This window comes from Ovis aries, chromosome 18 (assembly GCF_016772045.2).
Source record: "Ovis aries strain OAR_USU_Benz2616 breed Rambouillet chromosome 18, ARS-UI_Ramb_v3.0, whole genome shotgun sequence".
Lineage (NCBI taxonomy): Eukaryota > Metazoa > Chordata > Mammalia > Artiodactyla > Bovidae > Ovis > Ovis aries.
In genome coordinates, this window is record NC_056071.1 from 25,512,328 (window position 1) to 25,523,674 (window position 11,347).

The 11,347-nt window shown below is 49.0% G+C and overlaps 1 long non-coding RNA gene across 1 annotated transcript; it reads left to right on the forward strand.

Moving 5' to 3' along the window:
- The first annotated feature begins 2,514 nt into the window (after positions 1–2,514).
- LOC121817094 (uncharacterized) lies at positions 2,515–9,888 on the forward strand. The gene is made up of 2 exons (XR_006056833.2): positions 2,515–2,635; positions 6,032–9,888. It is a non-coding gene; the product is annotated as an uncharacterized LOC121817094 (long non-coding RNA).
- The last annotated feature ends 1,459 nt before the right edge of the window (positions 9,889–11,347 follow it).

Here is an 11,347-nt window from a genome sequence, read left to right on the forward strand (position 1 = left end):
TGCGTGATGTCAGTAGCACAGAGGCCCAGAAGCCCCTTGACCAGAGGGCCGGGCGAGCCCCAGCACAGCTCTGGCATTCAGGCTGTGGTCCATGCCTAGGTGGGGTGACCAGTCCTCGCTTTTGATCGCCAGGGAAACATGATTCCCTGGGTCTACCCCACTGAGATTACCCTCTATAACCCTTCTTTCAAAGTCACCCCTCTTCTCAGGCCCCAGTGCTGGATCAATCCATCCAAGGCCAGCCTCTCGGCCTTGGTCCTGCCGGCCTCTCTAGTTCACAAGCCTGAGAACAGTCGTTTGTTTGGGTAAAGCCAGAATCCCTCAACAATTCTCTGTCCTGAAATTCTCAAGAAGAACTTGTTTTTTTTTAACTTGAGCCTCTGCCTGGAAAATCTGAGTGACTTCAGCAATGAAACCCTTGACAGCAGTGCGTGCATGCATGCTAAGTCACTTCAGTTATGTCCAACTCTTTGTGATCCCATGGACTGTGGCCTGCCAGGCTCCCCTGTCCCTGGGATTCTCCAGGCTAGGATACTGAAGTGGGCAACCATTCCCTTCTCTGGGGGAATCTTCCCTACCCAGGGATCAAACTCGGGTTTCTCATGGCTCCTGCAGGTAGGTTCTTTACCACTAGGGAAGCCCCCAGCATCAGTAGGATATTCAAATGAACCATACAGACCACCGGCCCCCACCTTTCTATGAACTTCATCAGGACGTGCAGGGCTGTCTGTGCTGAGGCAGAAGACTGGCCCACAGGAAAGTTCAGCCTCTGCTGGTGGTGGCCTGGCTTCTTGTCCTAGTGCTTCCACAACATGGGACAGGGCCCAGCCCCTATTCTCCCTGGACAGATGTGTCTGGCTGTTGGTCTCCTTAGACCACATGGCAGGCCCAGTGACCCCACGCCAGGCCGAGACTGCCTCCCTCTTGGGGTCTCCCTTGGCCTGAGCATACTGCAGGGCCTGGGAATGCCGGCCTTCCATCCTCCTTCCTTCGCTGACCTCCAGAGGACAAAGACCAGCATCCAGGCTCCTCTGCCAATGGTGGCTGCCCCATGTTCACTGGGGCTGTGACAGCCCAGTGCCCTGGTCAGCACTGGCCTCTGTGGGTGAGTGTGCTTGGTTTCTCCCTGCTGGTGGGTATGCTTAGATTCTAGAGTCCTTGAGGGCCCCAGGGATCATCAACTAAGACACACCCACACTGGATGCTCAGCCTGAGAGGTCTTCCCAAGCCCTCAGTCTGGACGCAGGCTGGCCTGGCTGGAGGAGGGCCGACACTGATCGTCATCTTTGGCCCTGAGCCAGTCCCTCAGGGATGCAGCCACCCCAGCTGCTCCTGCGCATTCCATGGGGGGTGCTGTTCACCACAATCTGTGTCTCAGCTGCCCTCCACCCTGCAGGGTTCCCAGGCCCCAGACAGCTAGGAGACACAGCTCCTCACCTTTCTCCTTTGAGTATCTGCTGCATGCAGGGAAGATGGAATGAGGCCCAATGAGTCCTACTGCAGGAAATTATGCCTGTCAGAGGATGGAAGGCCAGTATCCTCCTAACGGCTGGTACTGGAGCCTGGGGTACCGCGCATCAGCTCATTGCCTTGCAGCTTTGATCTTGTCCCAGCTGGCATCTTGATCATCCCCATTCCACAGATGGAGAAGGAGGCTCAGAGGGTTTGTCCACTTGCTCAGACTCACACAGCCAGACAGGTGGCAGCCAGCACGGTAAAATGCCAGGTCAGTCCCAGCAAGAGACAGGCAGGGAGGGTACACAGAGGAGGTGGCCTTGACCTAGGCTCCAGGGATGGGCTTGCAGACGGAGAACAGAGAGGAAGGGCGGAGAACAAAGGGCATAGATGAATCAGGGTGCTGGCCATCCACTGAGCCTGGCCCTGGGGTATGTGGCAGGGGCAGGACGGGCTCAGGTCTGGGTACCACCCCCCTCCAACCCCAGGTCGCAGGGGTGTGGAAGGTATTCTGCTAGGTAGTGACTCCCTTCATAGGGCTAGACCTGCTGGGGCCTGAAGCTGGTTATGAAGAGAAATCTAAAACAGGTTTGTGGGTGAGTCAGTAGCTGGGAGCACACAAAGAAACAGGCCTCTTGGAGGTCTTCCCTCAGCATCTGCAGACGGGGTGGCTGCCCACGCCTGCTTGCTGGATGGCCAGGACCACAGTGACCCAAGGACTAGCCGGAGCAGGTTTGCTGTGCTGCAGGGTGCCTTCCTGCGGGATCTGGCCTCACTGTTTTGTCTACAGTACTGGAGGGGGTGGGGGAAGGGATGCTGGCCCAGGCTACATCTGAGACCTTGTTCCCAACCACAGACGGGGCGGGTTGGTCGGAAAATATTCCTTTCCTGAGACATAGAAGCTCAGCCTCTTTGAATCACTCGGCCACTTCCTTCCTGTGTGTGTCTTACGCACACTGGCTGGGGGACCGGGCGGGTTCAGGGTGTGTTGTTGTTGCTTGTTTTTAAGTTTATGTCTACCGTCTTGTTCCTTTTCAAGTTGCACGCGAGAGGGGTGGGGTTCGTCCTAAGAGGCCTTTGTCACTGAAGCGGATGTCGGAGATGACTTGGGTTTTCTCTGCAAGTGAAAAACCTCTGCTTGTGAGAATGAACAGGAAGGAGGGTCTCCTTAGGGCCACAGGTAAGGACCTTCACAGGTGACATCATGCTTAGTCTCAAATCAGCCTCAAGATGCAGGTAAGACAGGTAAAGAATGTGAGGACCAGGGAAGCTGTGGTCGCATCTTGGAGCCACTGTTTCCTGCATCTTAAGTCCAAGTTGTTCCTGGACATCCATGGGCCATGTCAACATTCCCTGCAGTGTCTGTGCCACCGGGCACCCAGTCTTCCCCCACCCCTCAGCCCCACTCTGCTAAATGTGTCTGCTAATGGTTTCCTGAGATCAAGGGAACTTTGGCTTGCTAGTGTTCCTTTCTCTTTAGGTAAACAGAATACAAAGGGGTTTCTCCAACATCCTTGGCTGTGACTCACAGGAGATGACACAATTCACATGGCAACCCCATATACACACACACACAATTGTACACATGTATATATGCAGGTGTGTATAAACATGTGTACATGTGTAGACAAATGTTTATCTATAACAGAGACAATTTTCACAAGAAACACCGCTGTATGTGCCCCGCACTCAGCCTCTCTGTGATACATGCACATCTTCTGTATAGTTGCACACACACAAACGTAAATGTGAATCTATAACTGATGTAAAATTTACGAAACATCAACTCACCCTGTGTGTGATACACTTGATGTGTGATCCACCCCATTTCCTGCCAGCTGTCTCCTACTGAACTGTGTCCATACATTAGAAATCACAGTTGATGTGTCGATGGTTAGCAAGCACTGAAAGGGAAGTGGTTGTGTTGGTGGGCCTCATAGTCCCGCACCCGATCCCCTGGCACTTGCACTCCATGCAGTCAGGGATACCTCCTTGCCAACGCTTGTTGTAGTTTGATTTTTATTCTAGTTGGATCTAGTCTAGTGAGTGTGAACTAGTATCAGTTGTGGATTTGATTTGTACTTCCCTGTCAGTTAATGATGTTGAACATCTTATGACTTCTTTGTTGAAATATCTATTCAGATCCTTTGCCCATTTTTAATTGGGTTATTTGAGTTTTTGTTGTTGAGATGTCATGGTTCTTTGTATATTCTGAATGCAAATTCCCTATCAGATACACGATCTGCAGTTGTTTCCCTCCCATTCTATGGGTTGTCTTACTTTTGTTGCCTTTGCTTTTGATGCTGTATCTAGTCTAACCCAAGCTAATGAAGATTTATTTCTGTTTCCTTCTAAGAGTTTTATAGCCTTAGGTATTTCATTTGGATTTATGTTTCACTTGGAGTTAATTTTTGTATACCATGTGACACCTCAACAAATGATAGAGTCATTTCCTAGGCAGGTTGATAAGAAGTCTAGGGGGCCCCAAGGAAAGAGGGGTCTGGAATTCTCAAGGAGGAAGAAAGGACAAACCTTTTTTCCTCTACATTCCTTAGGATTATATAACAATAATGTATCCTGCCTGAGGACAGTCTCTGGATTAAACCTTCTGGCTAATTCTGTTATCTTAAAATGTAAATTATGGGAGTAGGCCTGGTCTTACAAGGATTATATAACAATGTATCCTGCTTGAGGACAGTCTCTGGATTAAACCTTCTGGCTAATTCTGTTATCTTAAAATGTAAATTATGGGAGTAGGTCTGGTGAGGTCTTCCAGACATTTTTTGGATTCATTGGAGAGTATATAACTCCATTGCTAACTCTAGCAAGAGGGGTACTCTTTCTACCCTCTTCTGATGTCTATGTCAGAAGCTTTCTCTATCTCCTTTATACTTTAACAAAACTTTATTACACAAAAGCTCTGAGCGATCAAGCCTCATCTCTGGCCCTGGATTGAATTCTTCTCCTCTAGAGGCCAAGAATCCTGGCGTCTTTGCGTGGTTCAACAACAACCTTTCACAACCAAAGGGACTTCAACTGATTGGGTGAGGCCCATCTGTTTTCCAGAGGATAATCTGCTTTACTCAAAGTGTACTGATTCAAATGTTAATCACATCTAAACAATATGTTCACATATATATCCATATATACATATGTGTGTATATGTGTGCTTAGTCGCTCAGTCATGTCCAACTCTTTGCGACCCTTTGGACTGTAGCCTGCCGGGCTCCTCTATCCATGGGATTCTCCAGGCAAGAATACTGGAATGAGTTGCCATGCCCTTTTCCAGGGGATCTTCACAACCCAGGGATCAAACCGTGTCTGCTGTGTCTGTTGCATTGCAGGTAGATTCTTTACCCATTGAGCCATCAGGGAAGTCTCTCTCTCTCTCTCTCTCTCTATATATATATATATATACACACACACACACATATGTATATACATATATCAAGCCCCCATACATATATATATATGCTGCTGCTGCTAAGTCGCTTCAGTCATGTCCGACTCTGTGCAACCCCATAGACAGCAGCCCACCAGGCTTCCCCATCCCTGGGATTCTCCAGGCAAGAACACTGGAGTAGGTTGCCATTTCCTTCTCCAATGCATGAAAGTGAAAAGTGAAAGTGAAGTTGCTCAGTCGTGTCCTACTCCTAGCGACCCCGTGGACTGCAGCCCACCAGGCTCTCTGTCCATGGGATTTGCCAGGCAAGAGTACTGGAGTGGGTTGCCATTGCCTTCTCTGTGTGATCTTGCAAAGGGACTCAAAACAGTGAAGGCAAGTGACAAAGGAGGGCTTGTGATCAAAGAAACAAGCTCATCAGGAAGCACAATTTCAGGCTAGGGCTGTCCACTCACACAGTGGGCCGCGTCTGCTGCTGGAAAGCAGGATTCTGCTTCATTTTCTTAATGATATTTTTTTTGATGTGGACCATTTTAGAAGTTTTTGTTGAACTTGTTGCAATATTGCTTCTGCATGTGGGACTTTAGTTCCCTGACCAGAGATCGAACCTGCACCCCATGCATTGAAAGATGAAGTCTTTTAAATTTTTATTTATTTGTTTATTTTTGGCTGCGCTCAGTCTTCATTGCTCTTCAGGCTTTTCTCTAGTTGCAGCAAGGAGGGGCTACTCTCTAGTTGTGGTGCATGGGCTTCTCTTGTTGCGGAGCACAGGCTCTAGAGCACAGGCTCAGTAGTTGTGGCACACAAGTTTAGTTGCTCTGCTGCATATGGGATCTTCCTGTACCAGGGATTCAACCCATATTCCCTGAATGGCAGGCGAATTCTTTACCACTGAGCCACCAGGGACGCCCAGAAGGCAGTCTTAACCAATGAACCCCCAGGGAGTTCCCAGAATTCTGCTTTTGATGTTGTATTTGATATGCACACAGTTAGCTCGCATGGGTGGAGAAGTTCTCATCCGGCATCTTCATCCGGGCTCACACCAGCCAGGACACCCAAACAACACACACACTCTGCAGATGGGCGGATGCTGCCTTGGAGTGTGGGTGACCAGACCCCAGTTCCCTGCCTCACTGTTCTCTTTTCCTAAATCTGGTTTCCACCCCTTTTCAGATTGCTTTCCACGTCCTTCTATCATGCATGTGTAAAGTCTATTCACAACTTTATCAAAACATCTCTTTGGGGAAAAGTGAGCTTGGGAAGAAAGTGTGAACGTTGAGTCCTGTTTTTCCAAAAGACTCTCCATCTGCACCCCCACTGGACGCAGAGTCATTTTCACGAGCTGCTTGGGAATTTCCTGTTTATTTACCCGGACTTCCAGACAAACCGGAACTCCGGCCCCGCCTCCCCCCACTGCAGTCAACTTGGCGCAAGGAGATGTCTGGGCCGGGGAGCTAAGAGTGACTCACCTCAAACTTTCCCACCCCAGCGGCCCCTGCCCACCGTGGACTGCAGCAGATGGAGGCTCCGGGCACCTGGAATCAGAGGGAAACCCGCACAGGACACCTTCCAGCAAGAGAGAGGAGACAACCAGATCTCAGCCTGGAACAGAGCAGGCCTGTCGCCCCTCTATCCTCCCTGCCGCAGAATTGGGGGGTGGCTGTGGAGGAAGAACTATACCCCCCTTTCAATGGCTAAGTCAGAGGTCTCTCTTGGTAACAGTCACATCGCACTTGAAAATATGTGGGTTATTTTCAAATATCTTTTGATATTAATTTCTAATATAATTTCACCGTGATAAGAGAACAGACTGTATGATTTCATCACCTTTAGACCAGGAAATTTTTGCACCTTGTTTTACGCCCCTGGATATGTTCCAGTGTCTCCTGATTTATAGTCTATGGGAACTTGAATAGAATTTGTATCCTGCTGTTGTGTGAAAATTGTATAGATCTTTATTGTATTGAATTGGTTCATGGTGCTTTTCAGATCTAACTATATGCTTCTACTTCTCTGTCTTTTCTTTCTATTAATTTTTTGTGAGTCTGATATTGAAACTCCAGTTAAAAATCTTGATTTATTTACTTAAAAAATAATTGTAATATGTAGTGGAACTATATGTGACTTTGTTCTGTATTTTCCAAGTTTCCTGTAAATGTTATCATACTTTCATAATTTAAAAAAGAAGAAAAAAGAAACGTGCCCCTGAGATGGGCATAATGTGTACACAGGAGATCCCCAGAGAGACCAGAGACACCTCCCTGGGCAGACATGCTAGCAGGCATGGACATGCACATGTGCACACACATGCGCACGCGCACACACACACAGAGGCACTCATTCCCCTCAGCCAAGGCCTCCTGTACACTCACTTCCTTTTCCTTCCATGAAGGCCACATCACAGCCAAGCTTGTGGCTGCCCTGCCAGGCCTGACATTGGTAGTCTTTTCTCTCGGAGGCTTGCAGGCAAGACCATCAGACATGCCAGCCTCACCCCTACATCCACCCTGGGGGCAGGGAGAGGGTTGTAGCAAGGGTTGGTCCCTTCCCTGCTGCTGCCCCTCCCCTTGCCTGTGGCCTCTGAGCCCATTTTGAGCCCCTGCTGCTCTGCTCTGCTATTTCTCAGACTTTAGTAAGTAATTCCACAGTTAGGAGGGAGCAGCCTCCATGGTCCAGGGCTGCAGAGGCCAGGAGGTAGATGGTCTCTCGGAGTATGAAGCCATAGGGCCCTCAGCCTGCGCGTCCTGGGTCGCCCTTCCCCCAAGCCCCACCAAGCTCACCCTGCCCACAGGCCTGTGGCTGGCCGAGCAGTCCAGTGACGGGTGATTAGCAGTGGCAGGTTCTCAATTCTTTCCTTTCTCCCAGGTTGATTTCCATCTCAAGAGAAGTCCCAAGATTCAGAGGATTCAGATAGGAAGAGAGATGAATTCTAGGAACGGAGTTTTTGTGATGGTTTAACGTCAACATAAGCAGAGATGGTCCTTCTCCCACCTCTGTGCCTGGGTAGTTGAAGAGGACACCTGTCCCTCAGGTCACTAAGCTGCGCTTGCCAGAGAAAATCCTGACGCCCACATGCTGTGGTCTCAGTTTCTATGTGACAACCCTGCACCCACAATTCCTACCTTAAGCCCTAATCTCCTAGGTTATGGGATGAAGAGGGGGCCTTTGGGAGGTCATGAGGGTGGGGTCTTCATGAATGGGATTGGTGTCCTCTAAGGACAGCACAGAGGAACTTCCTTGGTGGTCCAGTGGCTAAGAGTCTGGCTCCCAGTGCAGAGACTGGGGTTTGATCCAACATGACACGTCGTGCGGCGTGGCCAAGGATAAATAAATAAATAAAATACTAGGAAGTGGGCTCTCACCACACATGACCCTGCTAGCACCTTGATCATGGGACTTCCCAGTCTCCAGAACCATGAGAAACAAATCTCTGTTGTATACAAGCTGCTCAGGCTCTGGAATTCTGTTCTAGCAGCCCCAACAGATTACTGCTGTTGCTGCTGCTAAGTCGCTACACCAGTTAAATTTGAGTGGAAAATCAATGGAAAGCTGTTGTTAGTGTAAGTATGTTCTAAATATTGTCTTCATCATTGATAAGAAATTCAGATTCAACTGGGTATCCTACATTTTATTCTTTCTAATCTGGCCACCCTACCCAGACCTTCTGTCTGAGGTTCGTTTCTCCTCCAAGAAGCAGCTGACTGGCAGATGCGTGCAGCCCTCTTCCCTCAGGCCCTCTGCCCTGCCAGGGGTCGCTCCTGGTGGGTCCTGCCCCTTTGTCAGTCCTCCCAGCCCTGCTGTTCTTCATTCTGCCCAGCTGGCCCTCCCCACCCCGTCCGGCCCTGAGCCTCCGGGGACTGGCCTCCAGTGCTCCTGAAAGGTGTGCACCCTAGCCGTCCCTCTGTCCCTGCTGTCCCCTGGCCTTGCCTCCAGCTCCTCCACCCTCTCTGGGCCTCTCCTCCAGCAAAGGTCCACCGAGCACTTTCTCAGCTCCAGGCCAGGTAGAGCGGGGAGCAGTGGGGGGAAGCAGCACTCCAGGGCCCAGGCCATCTACAGGGTTTGCAGAGGGCCTTCTCCTTGCTGTGTTCTCACATGGGGGGAGGAGGGAGGTGGAGAGAGGTGGAAGGAGAGGGAGAGAGGTGGAAGGACAGAGAGAGAGAAGCAGCTCTGGCCTCTTCTTATAAGGACCTTAATCCCATCACAAGCTCCTCACCCCCATGACCTAATCACCCCAGAGGTCCCACCTCCAAATGCCATCATATTGGGGCATAGAATTTCCGCATATGAATTTTGATGGGGACCCAAATATTCTGTTCATCACTATCTGTAACAGAAAGCAAAGACAAAGGAGCATCGCAACTATTACCCGACCACTTTCAGGAGACAGGGATCCCCAGCAAGCGTTCTTCACAGCCAGGTTCTGCTCAGGGACCCGCTGCCCTCTCCTGAGGCATGATTTTCACCACCCATCCTTGGGCATCTGGGAGTCCAGGGCATCCACAGGAGATGAAACCCAATGGGTTTCATCCATGGTCACAAAGCACCTGCCATATGGCTGCCAGAATCACATTACCTGCAGCAGGAAATAAGCACAAGCATTGACCAAGTGGGAAAGGGCCCTAGGGGTGTTTTTGGAGGGTGGAAGTGGTGGTGGTGCTGCTGCTGCTGCTGCTAAGTCGCTTCAGTCGTGTCCGACTCTGTGCGACCCCATAGACGGCAGCCCACCAGGCTCCCCCGTCCCTGGAAAGTGGTGGGGAAGAGCCTTCAAAAAATATTCAAAGGTTAAAGCTACTTTTATTTATTTATTTTTTTTTTAATTTTTTTTTTATGTTTATTCTTTTTTTTTTTAAATTTTAAAATCTTAATTCTTACATGCATAAAACATTTTTCCTTTAGAGGCAGTGATTTGTGATTATATCTATTGCATCTCTCTTTCAAGCACCCAGAGAAGAACTTTTTAACACATGGTATCAAAAAATCTAACTGATGGCATCGATCATTTTTAAATAAAAAGTTGTTTTTGAAGTGCATTGCTTGGTGTCATTATTCATTTTGTTTCTCAGCAGGGAAATGAATGGATCTGGCATATCCCCAACCCTCTCATTGGTGGCAAAGAGATTGGTCTTTGTTTTATCGTAAACAAAACGTTGAGGACTTCCTTGGTGGTCCAGTGGTTAAGACTTCACCTTCTATTGCAGATAATAGGGGTTTGATCCCTGGTCAGGGAGCTAAGATCTCATATGTTTTGCAACTAAAAAACCAAACATAAGACAGAAGCAAAAAGAGACAACTCATTGGAAAAGACCCTGATGCTGGGAAAGACTGAAGGCAGGAGGAGAAGGGGATGGCAGAGAATGAGATAGGTAGATAGCATCACCGACTCAATGGACCTGAATTTGAGCAAACTCCGGGAGACAGTGGAGGACAGGGAACCCTGGCGTTCTATAGTCCCTGGGGTCGCAGAGTCAGGCATGACTTACAGACTGAACAACAATTGTAACAAATTTAATAAAGACTTAAAAAACAATCCACATCAAAAAAAATCTTTTAAAAAAATTGTGTGTTGAGTCCAAACTTCTGATTTAATTACTGTTGGGTGCACCACAATCCGTTACATATTTCAGATCACAGAGCACAAACAGCAGCGAAATCAAGACCTACAGAATTAACCAGCCAAAAGATTAGGTTTGAAAGATGTGCATGGTTGGTTTGCTAAAGACAAATTGCAGAGGTTTTTGTCCCTCTCTGTGCGTAGGAAACAAAATGATGAAAACCCTGCTGTGGATCTTCTGGCAGGCCTGATGTCTCAGGAAAGGGGACTTTGCCTGAGGGACCCTCCTTCACAGCCTCCCAGGAGCCTCAGGTCCTGACCACCAGGGGGCAGAGCTGGGCACGCCGTGGTGCCTATGTGGCCACCTAGTCTGTCTCCAGGGTGGCTGGCAGGTTACCTTCCCTCTTTTCTAGAAGAAAATACAAAATTCACATGTAATCTCCAGCTGGGTCACCTGTGAAGGGCAGAATGAATACGTTTACTACTGTAGATGTTTAAAATGATTAATCAACAGATTTAGAATTAGTCACCAATCCAAAGGACATCTTAGCCCCCAGTTGGGGCAGTGTCATTTACACTTCCCAGGACTCTTTCCAGGTGGCACTGGTGATAAAGAATCTGCTTGCCAATTCAGGAGACATAAGGGATGAGGGTTCTATCCCTGGGTAGGGAAGATCCCCTGGAGGAGAGGAAATGGCAACCCACTCCAGTATTCTTGCCTGGAAAATCCCATGGACAGAGGAGCCTTGTGGGCTACAGTCCATAGGGTCACAAAGAGTCTGATACAACTGAAGCGATTTAGCACAGCACGCATAGGACCCATCACCTTTTCTGAGTCGCTTGCTTGTCCTTTGGGCTCTCTATCCTCTCCTCCCAACCCTCCTCCTCAGGTGGCCAGGCTTCTAGAGGCAAAGGACACACACAAATCCCATACATTC